Below are 14,033 nucleotides of genomic sequence, written 5' to 3' on the forward strand. Positions count from 1 at the left end.
CAACTGGTAAATTAAAAAATATCATCGCATGCATCTAAGATGGGTAAAATGCACAAGTGATGGTTAAAGTGTTGACTAAATTAATTGAGATTGCTAAATTTTAAATTTTTGTAGTTAGGTTGCTAAATTTTATAAAATGTAACAATGTCTCATTTTCTTTTTCAAGATAAGTGCCCCTTCGCTAAAAAAGTTTGCATGAAAATTATTATCGAACTTGCTATCGAACTATCTCCGGAAATAGCACCGATTTTTAAAGCGCTGTAAAGAATGGCTCCAACGGAATTGAAAGAGTTGAAAGAGTAGATACAGGAATTGCTGGACAAGGGGTTCTTCAGGCCCAGCGTGTCACCTTGAAGAGCACCGGTATTGTTTGTGAAAAAAAAACAAAAATGGGTCAATGAGAATGTGTATCGACTACAAAAAAATGAATAAAGTGACAATTAAGAATAAATACTCATTTCCCCGCATTGACGATTTGTTTTACCAGCTTCAGGGGACATAGACTTTCTCGAATATTTATTTACAATATGGGTACCATCAAGTAAAGGTCAGGGTGGAGGATGTTCAAAAAACAACCTTCCAGACTCGATATGGCCATTATGAGTTCCTAGTTATGCCGTTCAGACTGACGAATGCTCCTGCTATATTCATGGACTTGTTGAATAGGGTTTTCCATCAGTACCTATATCAGTTTGTTGTGGTTTTTATTAATGATATTTTGGTACATTCAAAGAGCTCTAAGGAGCACGAGGACCATTTGACGATAGTTCTTCAGGTGCTGAGAGAAATAAGGTTATATGCAAAGTTCAAGAAGTGTGAGTTTTGGTTGAAGCAAGTCACTTTCTTCAGACACGTGATATTTAAGAGTGGCATTTTTGTGGACCCGAGCAAGATTGGTGCGGTAGTGGACTAGGAAAGACAAAAAAATGTGTAGGAAATTAGGAGTTTCTTAGGATTTGCAGGATACTATCGCCGGTTTGTAGAGGGATTCTATAAATTGTCAGGTCCTTTGACAAAATTGATCAGGAAAAGTGTGAAGTTTGATTGGATCGATGAGTGTGAACAGAGTTTTCAAGAGTTAAAGTAGCGACTTATCACTGCACGAGTTTTGACAATACCTTCGGGAGAAAAAGGTTTTGTAATTTATAGTGATGCGTCACACAAATGGCTCGGCTATGTGCTGATGCAACAGAGGAAAGTGGTAGTTTATGCTTCCCGACAACTTAAAGAGTACGAGAAGAATTACCCTACCCATGATCTGGAATTAGCAGCGGTGGTATATGCATTGAAAATTTAGAGGCATTATTCGTACGGCGGAAAACGTGAAATCTATACTGATCACAAAAGTTTGAAATATTTCTTCACACATAAAGAGTTAAATATGAAGCAGAAGAGGTGGTTGAAATTAATTAAAGATTACGATTGTACCATCAGTTACCACCCAGGGAAAGCTAATGTAGTAGCTGATGCTTTAAGCTGGAAATTAGGGAATGTTTCAGTATCAACAATAGTGACTTAGCATCCTATCAAGATGGATTTAGAAAGGCTTGGTGTGGAGTTGGTAGAGGGAAATCATCAGGCACTCATTGCTAATCTGGTACTTCAGCCGACCTTACAGGAAAGAATTAAGGTTGCTCAAATGAAGGATGTGGAATTAGTAAAGATTATAAATAAAGTGCATAATGGTCAGGGAACAGAGTTTAATATCTCAGATAATGGAGCTTTGTGGTTCCATATCAAACTATGCGTACATGTCAATGCTGAGATTAAAAGAACCATTTCGGAGAAGGTGCGTCGATCCCTTTATACAGTGCACCCTGGAAGTACTAAAATATACAGGGATCTGTGGGAGTCTTTTTGGTGGAGTATTATGAAGAAAGAAATCGTTGAATATGTAGAGCAGTATTTGACATGCCAGCAGGTGAAAGCCCAGTTTCAGAGACCGGCAAGAATGTTGCAGCCACTTCACATTCCCGAATGGAAGTGGGAGCACATTTCTATGGACTTCGTCACAGGATTATCGTCGGCATTGCATGGACAGGATGCCATCTGGGTAGTCGTGGATCGATTGACAAAGACTGCCAATTTTCTTTCAATCAGAGTTTACTACTCCATGAGTAAATTGACAGAGTTGTACATACAAGAGATAGTTAGATTGCATGGCGTGCCAGTGCCCATAGTATCAGACCGAGACCCCTGGTTCACATCTCAATTTTGGAAGGGTTTGTAAAAAGTCACGGGTACACAACTGACATTCAGTACAACCTTTCACCCTTAGACTGATGGGCATATAGAAAGGACCACACAAATACTAGAGGATATGTTGCGAGCCTACATGCTGGACTTTGGAGGTAATTGGATCCAGTATTTACCACTGGTTGAATTTGCTATAACAACAGCTACCAGACCAGTATTGGGATGACACCATATGAAGCATTGTATGGTAGGAGGTGCCGATCTCCGTTATATTAGGATGAAATTGGTGAAAGATAGGTTTTTGGGGCTAGAGATGGTTCAGCAGACTTTATAAAAGATCATACTCATCCGAGACAGAATCAAAACAACTCAGAATCGACAGAAAAGTTATGTTGACACCCGCCGATGAGAGTTGGAGTTTGGTGTGAGGGACCCCGTGTTCTTGAAAGTTGTACCAATGAAAAGAGTTATGAGGTTTGAGAAAAATGGTAAGCTGAGCCTTAGGTTTATTGGATCATTTGAAATAATAGAAAAAGTGGGTCCAGTCGTCTACATGTTAGCATTACCTCCGGTGCTGTCTAAGATCCATGATGTAACAACCTAGAAATTATACCATTTTTTTTTCCACTTAAAATATAATTTACTCTGATACCCCTGTAATACTTACTATAACATCTCAGGGCCCAAATGTGTAATAACCCGGAAAAAAAATTTAAAATTATTAATCAATTATTTGGTTAGACACTATTAAATTAATGTGTTAAATAAACAAATAAAAAAAATAGTATGAAAAAAAAAGTTAAGAGTAATTATTAATTAATTAATTAATTAATTAAACACTATTGAATAAATAAATAAATTTTAAAAAAATTACTATGAATTAATTAATTAATTATTATTAAATCTGATGTATTAAATAAATAATATGATATATATATATATATATAATATAATAGTATTATATTGTATGTAAAGTAAGTAAAGGAAAGAAAAAAAAAAAAAAAAGGAAGCCAGAGGCTTCCTGCGAAGCTTCCCGCATCTCAATTAGCCTCTCTCAAGTTCTCTCCGCCATCTCCGTCTCTGCCTCTCTCTCTCCCCTTATTTCTCAACGAATATCGACCGATCAAGAAACGAAAGGTGTCATTGGACATTTCTATCGAAGCGAATTTATTATAGGAGTGGCATAGGCACCATTTTTGGGGTAAGGTAACTTTCTTCTAACTTCTCAATTTCTCGTTAAATCTGCTGTTGAATCGATAATCAGACACCGCCATGGGGTCCTAGTCATGATCGTCGTCATTTTGACATAAGTAAAGTTCCAATTGGGGTTTTCTATGCCCCACTCAAAAGCGAGAGTGAGATTTGAGAAATTTGGTAATTTAGCTATATTTAAAGGTATAATTATTTATTGGGTATTTAAAGGTCTAGGAATATTAAAATAATATTTTATTTATAATTAATTTAATGAAATTAGGATTTTTGATTTAGGATCCAGGTGAGCGCCGCAGGTATTTTTTGGGATTCCTGTTGGCGTAGTTCAAGAAATCAGGTAAAGGGAAATTGTATATTAAAGTAGATTTTATGAAATTAAAGGCAACAATTTATGTTATATTATATGTATGTTTTGGTGTGAATTATTAAAATGTCAATCATGTAAAATTATGATTTCTGAGCTTATGACCACTTATTTAGTTATGTATTTGTGGAAATGAACTAAAGAAAGTAGAAGGAATTTTCTGGATAATTATGTAAGAAATGGAAATTGTATTTTCAATAATTAAATGATAAATGTGGGTTGACCTATTTTACAAGAAAATGTATGAATTTTACTGTTAAATTGTGTGGCAAGAGATTCTGTGTAAATATATGTTAAAGGTAAGAGATGCAGGTAAAGTAAGAAAATGGGAAAGAGCCACGTAAAGTGAAATGAAATGAAAAGTAAAAGATGAAAATATGAACAGTTGAGAGATGCAGAATGATGGCAAACAAAATGATATATTATGATATTAGAAGCACTTATGTATGTAAAATGTGCTAAGAATTGAGCAGGGCATACTCTTTGCCTGAGGGATTGCTGAGAAATGCGAGTGCACTAGTTACTTCAGATGTCGCAGTAGCTGTATAACGTACTAGGGTAGAGGAAACCTACTTGTATGGGCGGGTAGATTTCCTTATCTTTAGGATCTTTGCCGGTAAGCTATTGTTGAACGGTGTGAGTACGAGATCAATTTAACACTTGAGGGCTTACTGAGTAAGGTGAATGCCTTGGTATGCTTTATTAGTGACCTTAGGATTGCCTAAATATCATAGCAGAGGGGTGCAAATTGTATGGGCGGGTAATCACCCCTATTCTCGGGTAATCTCGTGGGTTAAATCTTTTGCATATGTTTGATTAGGATCAGAGAATGATTTTAGAAATTGTGTTAACGATTTTCAAATGTTAAATATTATGTTGTTATATAAACTCATATTAGTCACACACTGTTTTAATATATGGTTTCTTCCCTTACTGAGATGTGTCTTGCCCGAATATGAATTTATCTTTTTCAAAATTTTCTCGAGATCGAGCTTTGAGAGCTCGAGGTTTTATAGCATTATTGAGAAATAGAAAAAAAAAATGGTATATTTATATGTTAATTTTTGGGAAATGTAAATATTTATGTTTTATGTCTTTATGTTTTAAGGTTGCTGAGTAAGGAATGATTGTGGAAATACTTAAATGTTTTGGGAGTTATGTAGATTTATGGAAATGCAGGTGATGAATAATTTATTATGGATTATAGTTAGAATTAGTAAACTCTGGTATTATGTTATATGGAGATTATATTTATGTTTTCCGCTGTGTATATTATGGATTATAGATTATTAGAATTTTATCAGGTATAACGCGCTGAATCTGGGTTTAAGGGTTCGGGGCGTTACAAAATGGCACTGAGGTATCCTTGTGCATAAATCGACACACCTATGCAACGGAAAACAGAAAGTCATACACTCATATTTACAATACCAGAATTTAGTGTTTCTAAACCATATATACGTATTACACATCACCCTAGTATCGTCTGCTAAAAAATATAATCCTCTGAATACACTTACCCTATAAAATAGGGCAGTACAAAAGATCTCTTTATCTGCGAGCCTGATCTGCTCGCCTAGTTGGATCACTTGAAAAATGTTAAACCACTGTGATAAGACAACGCTTAGTAAGAGGAAATATGTTATTATTAGTGTGTGGCAATTGAGTTTCATAAATATTATAATGACAATATCTGGAACTATATAAGCTGGTAAATCAATGTACGGTATAACTCACATTTATCATAGTTTAAAGTATAACTATAATATATGAGTTTTCTACTTTTTCATACTTCTAGTATCATACTATATCGCTGAAATTCTATAAATCTGTATACATATACATAACTGAGATTTTACCCTGAAAAACTATACGTCATGATTTAACCCCTCATGACAAGGTTGTGTGGCCCATAAGCGGGACTTAATCCTGGTTGGCCTACCTAGTAAGTCAACTGTAACGACCTGAAGAATAATGGTATTTAAATAATAAAGGAAAAGGAAATGGAAACTGGAAACAGAAGGAGGTAGTTGACTTTGTCGACGAATGCTTTGCGTTTGTTGATGACATTGCATTTTGGAAAGAATAATCTCGATGAATTTTTCAACTCCTCGTCGACGAATACAGGGGACTCGTCGACGAGGATAGGATTCGTCGACAAGAAGATACCGAGAGAGGATTTTTGGAAGCCTGAAATTCGTCGACAAGGGTTGAAGTTTGTCGACGAACTTTCTATAGGACTCGTCGATCAGGTAACGTGGCTCGTCGACGAATCCCGCAATATAAATAAGGTTAAACATGATTTTCACTTCATTTTCTTGCGTCGAATCTCTCTCTCTCTCTCCTCACACGGTTTCTCCTCCTTCTCACTAAGATTTTGGGCCGAATTTCCGTTGGTTCAACGATCTAAAGCCACCACGACGCTCGTGGGAAAGTTCTCTGTAAGTCTGCCAGAGCGGATCGTCGGTGGTGCTAAGTTGGAAACCATCCCAAATTCAGGATAAGACTTTCTACTCAGTATTTGGTTAATTGACAGTTGTAGGAAGTGATATACGCGTAGAAATACTAAACTTTAGTTATGGAGAATGTTGTTTCCAGGGTGTTGAGCAGGGAACCCTGTGAGTACAAGAGTGTTTGATTTAGGGGTTTTTCAAGACACAGGTAAGGGAATAAACTAAGCTAGTTCTTTTAAGAAAATGTATGTATATATAGCATTTGATTTCAGGAAAGTAAATATGTCTATATATATGATTTATATTTGAGAAAACACTGTTGAAAATGATGGTATGTTGAATATATGAAAAACCTGTTCAGTGTGGCATGAGTAGAAATTGTTATGAAATACTATTTTTCTGAAAATGTGATTATGATACGAATTTTTATAATGGAAAACCGGCGTATGGGCTGAGATATGGATATGTTTGCTGGCGTACGGGCCGAGCTATGGAAATGATTTGCCAGCGTACGGGCTGTGCTATGATTTGCCGGCGTACTGACCGAGCTATGATAAATGTAAAATACCGACGTATAGGCTGATGATTTTCATGATATACATATATATGCAAAATGATATAAATGATTTGATAATTAATGATATGAAATATCCATGTATCACAATTTCAGTATATGTTATATGATATCAAAAGCTGGTTGGCTTGATCTAGGCTAACACTTGCACGGTACTATTGCTATGTGTTCATGGTCATCATGATTATGATATTTGTGTTAACGCCACTGTACGGAGTGGTGTAAGATTGGATGGTCAATGTGGTTTTTAAGAAGTGTGTGAGCGCTCCTAGTGTACGGATCAGGTCAGGCAGACCCGTCAAACTTACAAACTATACTTTTGACTTGGCAGTGGTCGGTCAACCATTGTCAGGTTTCGACTTCGGGCCACACAACCCAGTCATGTGAGGGTAATACATGACAACAACCAGCTAATATACCAAAAATATTTTTGTATTATATTCTATGAGATGAAATATGATTATGAAAATGCAGTATGTTCTGCCATGTTATGATGATATATATGATTTCCCAGATATGACATAACAGTTGTTAAATATGTTTCTATACGATATATGTATAACACGGAATACTCATGTTGTCACACACTAGCATTAGTTTATTTCCCTTACTGAGAGGTGTCTCACCCTAAATTTTATAAACTTTTCAAGAGTCCCAAATAGGAGAGCGGGAAAAGTCCCACTAATCTAGTGTTGTTTGTCTGCCCTCTTTGAAGGGTAAGTTTTAGTAGGGACAGTTGGATTTTGTAGGAAATGTCCCTAGATTTTGTTTTTGGGATGTATATACTGAAAAACAGTGGATATAGTAACTCTGGTATTGTGATGAATGTTTTTGTATTTATAATATTGTGATTGTATGTTTCCTGCTGCTTAGGCTTCTGTTACGTGTTCTGATGTATCCTTAGTACCCACGGGTCCAGGCGAATTATGATCTGCTGAGTTGAGTTTTGTGATTTTGTAATATAAAAAAAAATGTGGAAATTAAGCAGGTTGTCACATCAACTGTACTCTACCAATCCTCAGTCCGGCCAAACTGCAACCTCTCATAAGCTCGGAACTGGTAACTACCTCGTCAAACCAGCCTCCTCAACCCATAATACTAAGGAGACTACAATCTCTTTATAGGCACGGTTGATGGAATCCGCATACTATTTGAGATATGTGGTTGTACTCTGATATGATAATAGCAACGGTACCATGCTCTACTAACTAAACATAACTTGATTCATTAGGGTCTGATACTGTATATACTATTTCTATAAATATCCTATCGTTTTCATCATGATTCCAAAATAACCATAACACTATATGTAATAACTCGGGAAAAAGAATTATTAAAAAAATTTAATTAAATACAAAAATTAAAATTAAAAGTAATTTTTAATTATTTTATTAATTAAACATTATTAAATCAATTCATTAAATAAACAAATAAAAATAAATAACATGAAAAAAATAAAACTAATTATTAATTAATTAATTAACATTATTGAAAAAAATAATTAAATAAAAAGTAATAGTAAAAAAATTTGAAATAAAGATATATAAAAATATATATAAGGTTATTATATAATATAAGTTAAAGTATATATATATATATATATATATATATAATATTAAAATAATATATATTAAACATAATAGGATGGATTGGATTTCAATTTGAAATCCAATCCATTTTCATCTAGCCATCTCTGCGTGCTCTCTATTCTCTCACCCACTCTCGGTCATTTCCTTTCGTCTCCATCTCTCATTCTCTTAATTTCGTCGGCTTAACGAGCGCCGATCGAAAAACGGAAGGTGTCATAGGATTCCTAACTCCGCCACCAACATTTCCACTAGAGCAGATTTGTTGTGAGAGCGGCGTAGGCACCACTAATGGGAAAAGATATATTTTCCCTAATCTCTCAATTTCTCATTAAATTTGCAGTTAAATCGACGATCAAGCACTACCATGGGGTCCTAGTCGTGATCGTCGACATTTTGACATAAGTAAATTTCCAATTGAGATTTCATAAGCCCCACTCTAAAGCGATAGTTAGATTTGAAAATTTTGGTAATTTGACTAAATTTAAAGGTATATTTATTTATTTAGCATTTATGACCCTAGGAAATATTAAAATAATATTTTATTTATGATTAATTTAATAGAATTCAGATTTTTGATTCAGGGTCTGGGTGAGTGCCGCAAGTATTTTTCGGGATCCCTGATGGCGTAGTTCAAAAAATCAGGTAAGGGAAAAAAATATATATTAAACCAGAATTTTTATTAATTTAATGAAAAAATAAATTGTGTTATATATACGTGTATATGTTTCGGTATGGGTAAAATGTCAATTGTTTAAATTATATTTTTTCGAGTTTATGGTTGTTTATTAGATATGTATATGTGAAAATAAACTGATGAAAATGAAAAAATATTTTCAGGATAATTATGTAAGAAATGAAAAGTATTTTCAGTATATAAACGTTAAATGTTGGTTGGCTTATTTTACAGGTAATGTATGAATTTTATTACTAAATTGTGTGACATGAGATTCTGTGCAATTATATGTTAAATGTATGAGATGCAAATTAAGTAAGTAATGCATTGTGAATAAAACATGATATTGACTATGCTGCTTGTGTGTGTTAATGCAACTATGTAAAGAGCTGAAAAATGCTGGATAAACAGTTGAAAAATGTTGGGTAAAACAGTTGAAAGATGCTGGGTAAATGTGTAACAGCTGAAAAATGTAGGTAAAACAGCTGAAAGATGTTGGGTAAATGTATGACAGCTGAAAAATGTTGGGTAAAACAACTGAAAGATGTTGGGTAAACAACTGAAAGATACTGGGTAAAACAGCTAAAAGATGTTGGGTATGAAATGAAATGAAATGAAAAGGGAAATGAATGGAATAGAAATGAAATGTGAAATGTGAACAATGTAAAATGGGAAAGAGCCATATAAAGTGAAATAAAATGAAAAGTAAAAGATGAAAACATGAACAGTTGAGAGATGCAGAATAATGGCAAACAAAATGATGTAATTATGATATTAGAAGTACTTATGTACGTAGAACATGTTATGTTTGGGCGGAACGCACTCTTCACCTGAGGGCTTGCTGAGTAAGGCGAGTGCACTAGTAGCTTCAGATGTGACAATAGGCGCATAACGTACTAGGGCAGAGGGAACCTACTTGTATGGGCGGGTAGATTTCTTTATCCTTAGGGCCTTTGCGATAAGCTATTGTTAAACGGTGTGAGTACGAGATCAATCTAACACTTGAGGGTTTATTGAGTAAGGTGAGTACCCTGGTATGCTTTATTAGTGATCTTAGGGTTACCTAAATATCAGAGCAGAGGGGTGCTGCTTGTATGGGCTGGTAATCACCCCTATCATCGGGTAATCTCGTGGGTCAAATCTTTTGCATGTGATTGATTAGGTCCAGAAAATGATTTCAAAAATTATGTTAATGATTTTCAAATGTTAAATTTTATGTTGTTATATAAACTCATGTTAGCCACACAATGTTTTAATATATTGTTTCTTCTCTTACTAAGATGTGTTTCATCCGAATATAAATGTATCTTTTTAGGATTTCCTAGAGATCGATCTTTGAGAGCTCGAGGGTTTTATAACATTATTGGGAAATAGAAAAAGAAAATAGTATATTTCTATGTTAATTTTGGGTAATGTAAATATCTATGTTTTATGTCTTTATGTTTTAAGGCTGTTGAGTAAGGAATGATTGTGAAAATACAGAAATGTTTTGGGAGTTATGTAGATTTATGGAAATGCAGGTGATGGATGATTTATTATAGATTATAGTTAGAATTAGTAAACTCTTGTATTATGTTATATGGAGATTATGTTTATGTTTTCCGCTGCGTATATGCTGATTATGAATTATCAGGGATTTTATCAGGTATAACGCGCCGGACCCGGGTTTAAGGGGTCGAGGCGTTACGCTATAAATCTGATTTGAAAATACTATAATATCTGACTAAAATAACTGTAGTATTTGACTATAATAACTGACTGTCACATTTGACTGAATAATCTGTAATGTCTAAGTGTTATGGTTTTGGAAAGCATGACATTCTGTAATTACTATAAAATACTGGTTTGTAAAATATCTGTCTAGTAAATATATTTGTTTCTATATATATACACTGTAAATCATGATATTCTGAAAAACTACATAAATTATGTATCAAGCAAATATCTACTGGGGCCACACAATTAATACAACTCATGTTCTGAAATCTATAAAATTATATAATTTATATCATGTACCTTAATAAACAAATACTATAATTTACTGATAATATTTCTGAATTTACTAGCATAGCATATTTTCCTTACCTAACTGGCTGGGAGGCTCGCCTCCAACTTAATCCTCATGCTCACGGTGTACTATTCCCAAAATCTTGAAATAATACATATATGCATATTTTTAATAAATCAATTATATTTCCTCGAACCTATATACACGTAAATTTTCTGAATTATAATTTACCTGAGCTCATGAAAATATTCGCTAGGTCCTCAACCCATGCCTGTAGGGTCCCAAAAACACCCTAATCCTAAAATAACAACATCCTAATTTTATTTCACAAAACTCCAGTATATTCTCATATAACATAAAATCTAAACTCAAATAAGCCTGATACAACTAAAAATACCCAAATATTCAACTCACCCAAATTTTGGAATGGTGTCCAAGTTGGCCAAACCAACAATTTGTTCCGACAGACTTGTACAAAATCTCTCCAGGATCAATGTGGCGGCTTCTGATTGTCGAAACGGGGAGAATCAGGGCGAGAATCGTAGAGAGAAGGAGAGAGAACCGAGTTAGAGAGAGAAAGAAAAAAGAGAAATGATTTTCTCTCGCTGAAACCCGATTTTCTACTATTTATAAACCTTTTGCCATGTGGCCTCGTCGTCGATCACGGACGAAGGCCTTGATGCGTCCCCTTTAAAATTCTTTTTCCCTCCCTTTTATTTATTATTTAATTCCCATAATTATACGGGTTACTACATATGACGTATTCCATATATCAATGTTAAGGAAATATGTCTCAAATCCTTCACATGTAATCAGTTATGAGGCGCTGGAGCTTGGAGATACTTTGTCATACGAAGAAGTGTCAGTGCAAATTCTAGATCGGAAAGAATAGGAGCTACGTACTAAAAGGATCCCACTAGTGAAAATATTCTGGCACAATCATGCAGTAGAAGAAGTTTCATGGGAATTGGAGGATAAGATGCGTCAGAAATATCCACACCTGTTCAGTGGGGCCCAGAGTTGAGTTGATTGTTTTGTGTATTGACTTGTACAATCTAGGATAGTTAGTGTTTTTGGTTTTAGGTTATAAATGGTTTTGGGAGAGTTTTCTTCTATGTGATTGTTTGTAATCTCCCAGGACCCTATTGTAACCATGGTATTCTTCCGTCATAAATGAGGGTAATTAATAAAATTTCAATGTTTTTCTTAAAGTAGTAAAAGAGATAGATGAAAAATTTTGAGGATGTAATTTTTTATTAGGAGGGGAGAATGTAGTGATTTAAAAAAAAATTAAAAATTAATTAACTAGTTAATTAATTAATAATTATTATTAATTAAATAATATAATAATATAATAATATAATAATATAATAATATATAAAACTAGATCTAATCTTCCTAAACAATCCAGAAGATTGGAATTTCATTTCAATTCACAAAGAGTTGCCCCCTGCCTGCGCTAAGTCTCTCTCCCTCTCCTCACTCCCTCTCTCTCTCTCTCTCTCTCTAAAATTTTCCCTCACCCATAAGCCGAATCGAAAACGAACACCACCACGGGGTCCTAACTTCGATCATCGTCCTTTTAATCGGAGTAGATTTTTGATTTGGAGATTTTAGGCATCACTCTAAGGTTAAGGTGAGAAGTACAAATTATGTCTTTTATTTTAAAAAATTAATCGATTAAATTGGAAAATATGGGTATATAGATATCAGTTATTAATTCAGAATCTAACCGGTTAATTGGAGTACGTGGGTCTAGGGAATGTTAAAATAATTATAATTTTGAGGTTGACCTAATTAAACTTAGGTCTGTGAATAAAGGATTTATGCCAACGCCGCGGACATCGGTTTAGGATCCCTGCAAGCATTTTTCCATGAATCAGGTAAGGGAAATAAGTTATGTCAGGATTTTTTAGAAATATTATATAAATGTTTTTATGATTATATATGTATGTGGAAAATGATATTTCAAAAAAATCTATATTTTTCTAGGAAGATAAAATGTTATAATTTATTAGATAAAATTTGTGTGGCATGAGCATAATTTTTATGGCTTGGTTGTATATGATGTTTATCCGGTGAGTATGATATATTGATTATATTGGAATTGAAAATGATGGTTTTATACCGAGATGTGTTTTAACTGGTTATTGATTTATACTGAACCCGAGAATGATGGTTTTATACGAGAGGTGATTTGACTGGCTATTTACAGATTTATGAAAATGAGATTTTGATACTGTTGTTATAAAAACCACAATATAACGTTAGCAGGATATGAGGAGTTCGTTATATTGTTGAATATGAAAATGACAATAAAACGTTGGCAAGATATGAAGAGTTCGTTATATACCCGACTTAATGAATTTTATAGAAACCGCAATATAACATTGGCAGGATATGAGAAGTTCGTTATATTGTTGGTTATGAATTTGCAATATAATGTTGGCAGGTAATGAGGAGTTCGTTATATTGTTCGTTATATATATATATATATATACCAATATAACGTTGGCAGGATATGGGGAGTTCATATATTAATATTATATAACACTATGTAAATTGCAATATATGTATAGAATTAAAGGAGTGAGTGCAACCACACTGATCTAATATGGTAGTGTTGGTGATTGACAGTCGATTGGGCCAAAAGAGAGATGTTGATCACCTTGGGTCCGGACCAGTTGCGGTAGGCTAATCGTACTACAGACATATATTGAAGTTGACTTAGCCTGGTGGTGGCCAGCCTCGGTTAAGTCCAGCCTTCGGGCTACACAACCTTGTCATGGGGGGAAGCATGATGTTAGCCAGTGAAACCTTACGGGGGAGGTTTTTGATGGAGTATATGTTGTTTTATTTACATGGAGACATTTTACTGAACTTGAACATGTTTGAGAATAGTATATGTTATCAAAACATATCTATATGCGTGAGTACAATTTTTAAACATTTTCTTAGTTGAAT

Source organism: Malania oleifera, chromosome 10 (genome assembly GCF_029873635.1).
Source record: "Malania oleifera isolate guangnan ecotype guangnan chromosome 10, ASM2987363v1, whole genome shotgun sequence".
Taxonomy (NCBI): Eukaryota; Viridiplantae; Streptophyta; class Magnoliopsida; order Santalales; family Ximeniaceae; genus Malania; species Malania oleifera.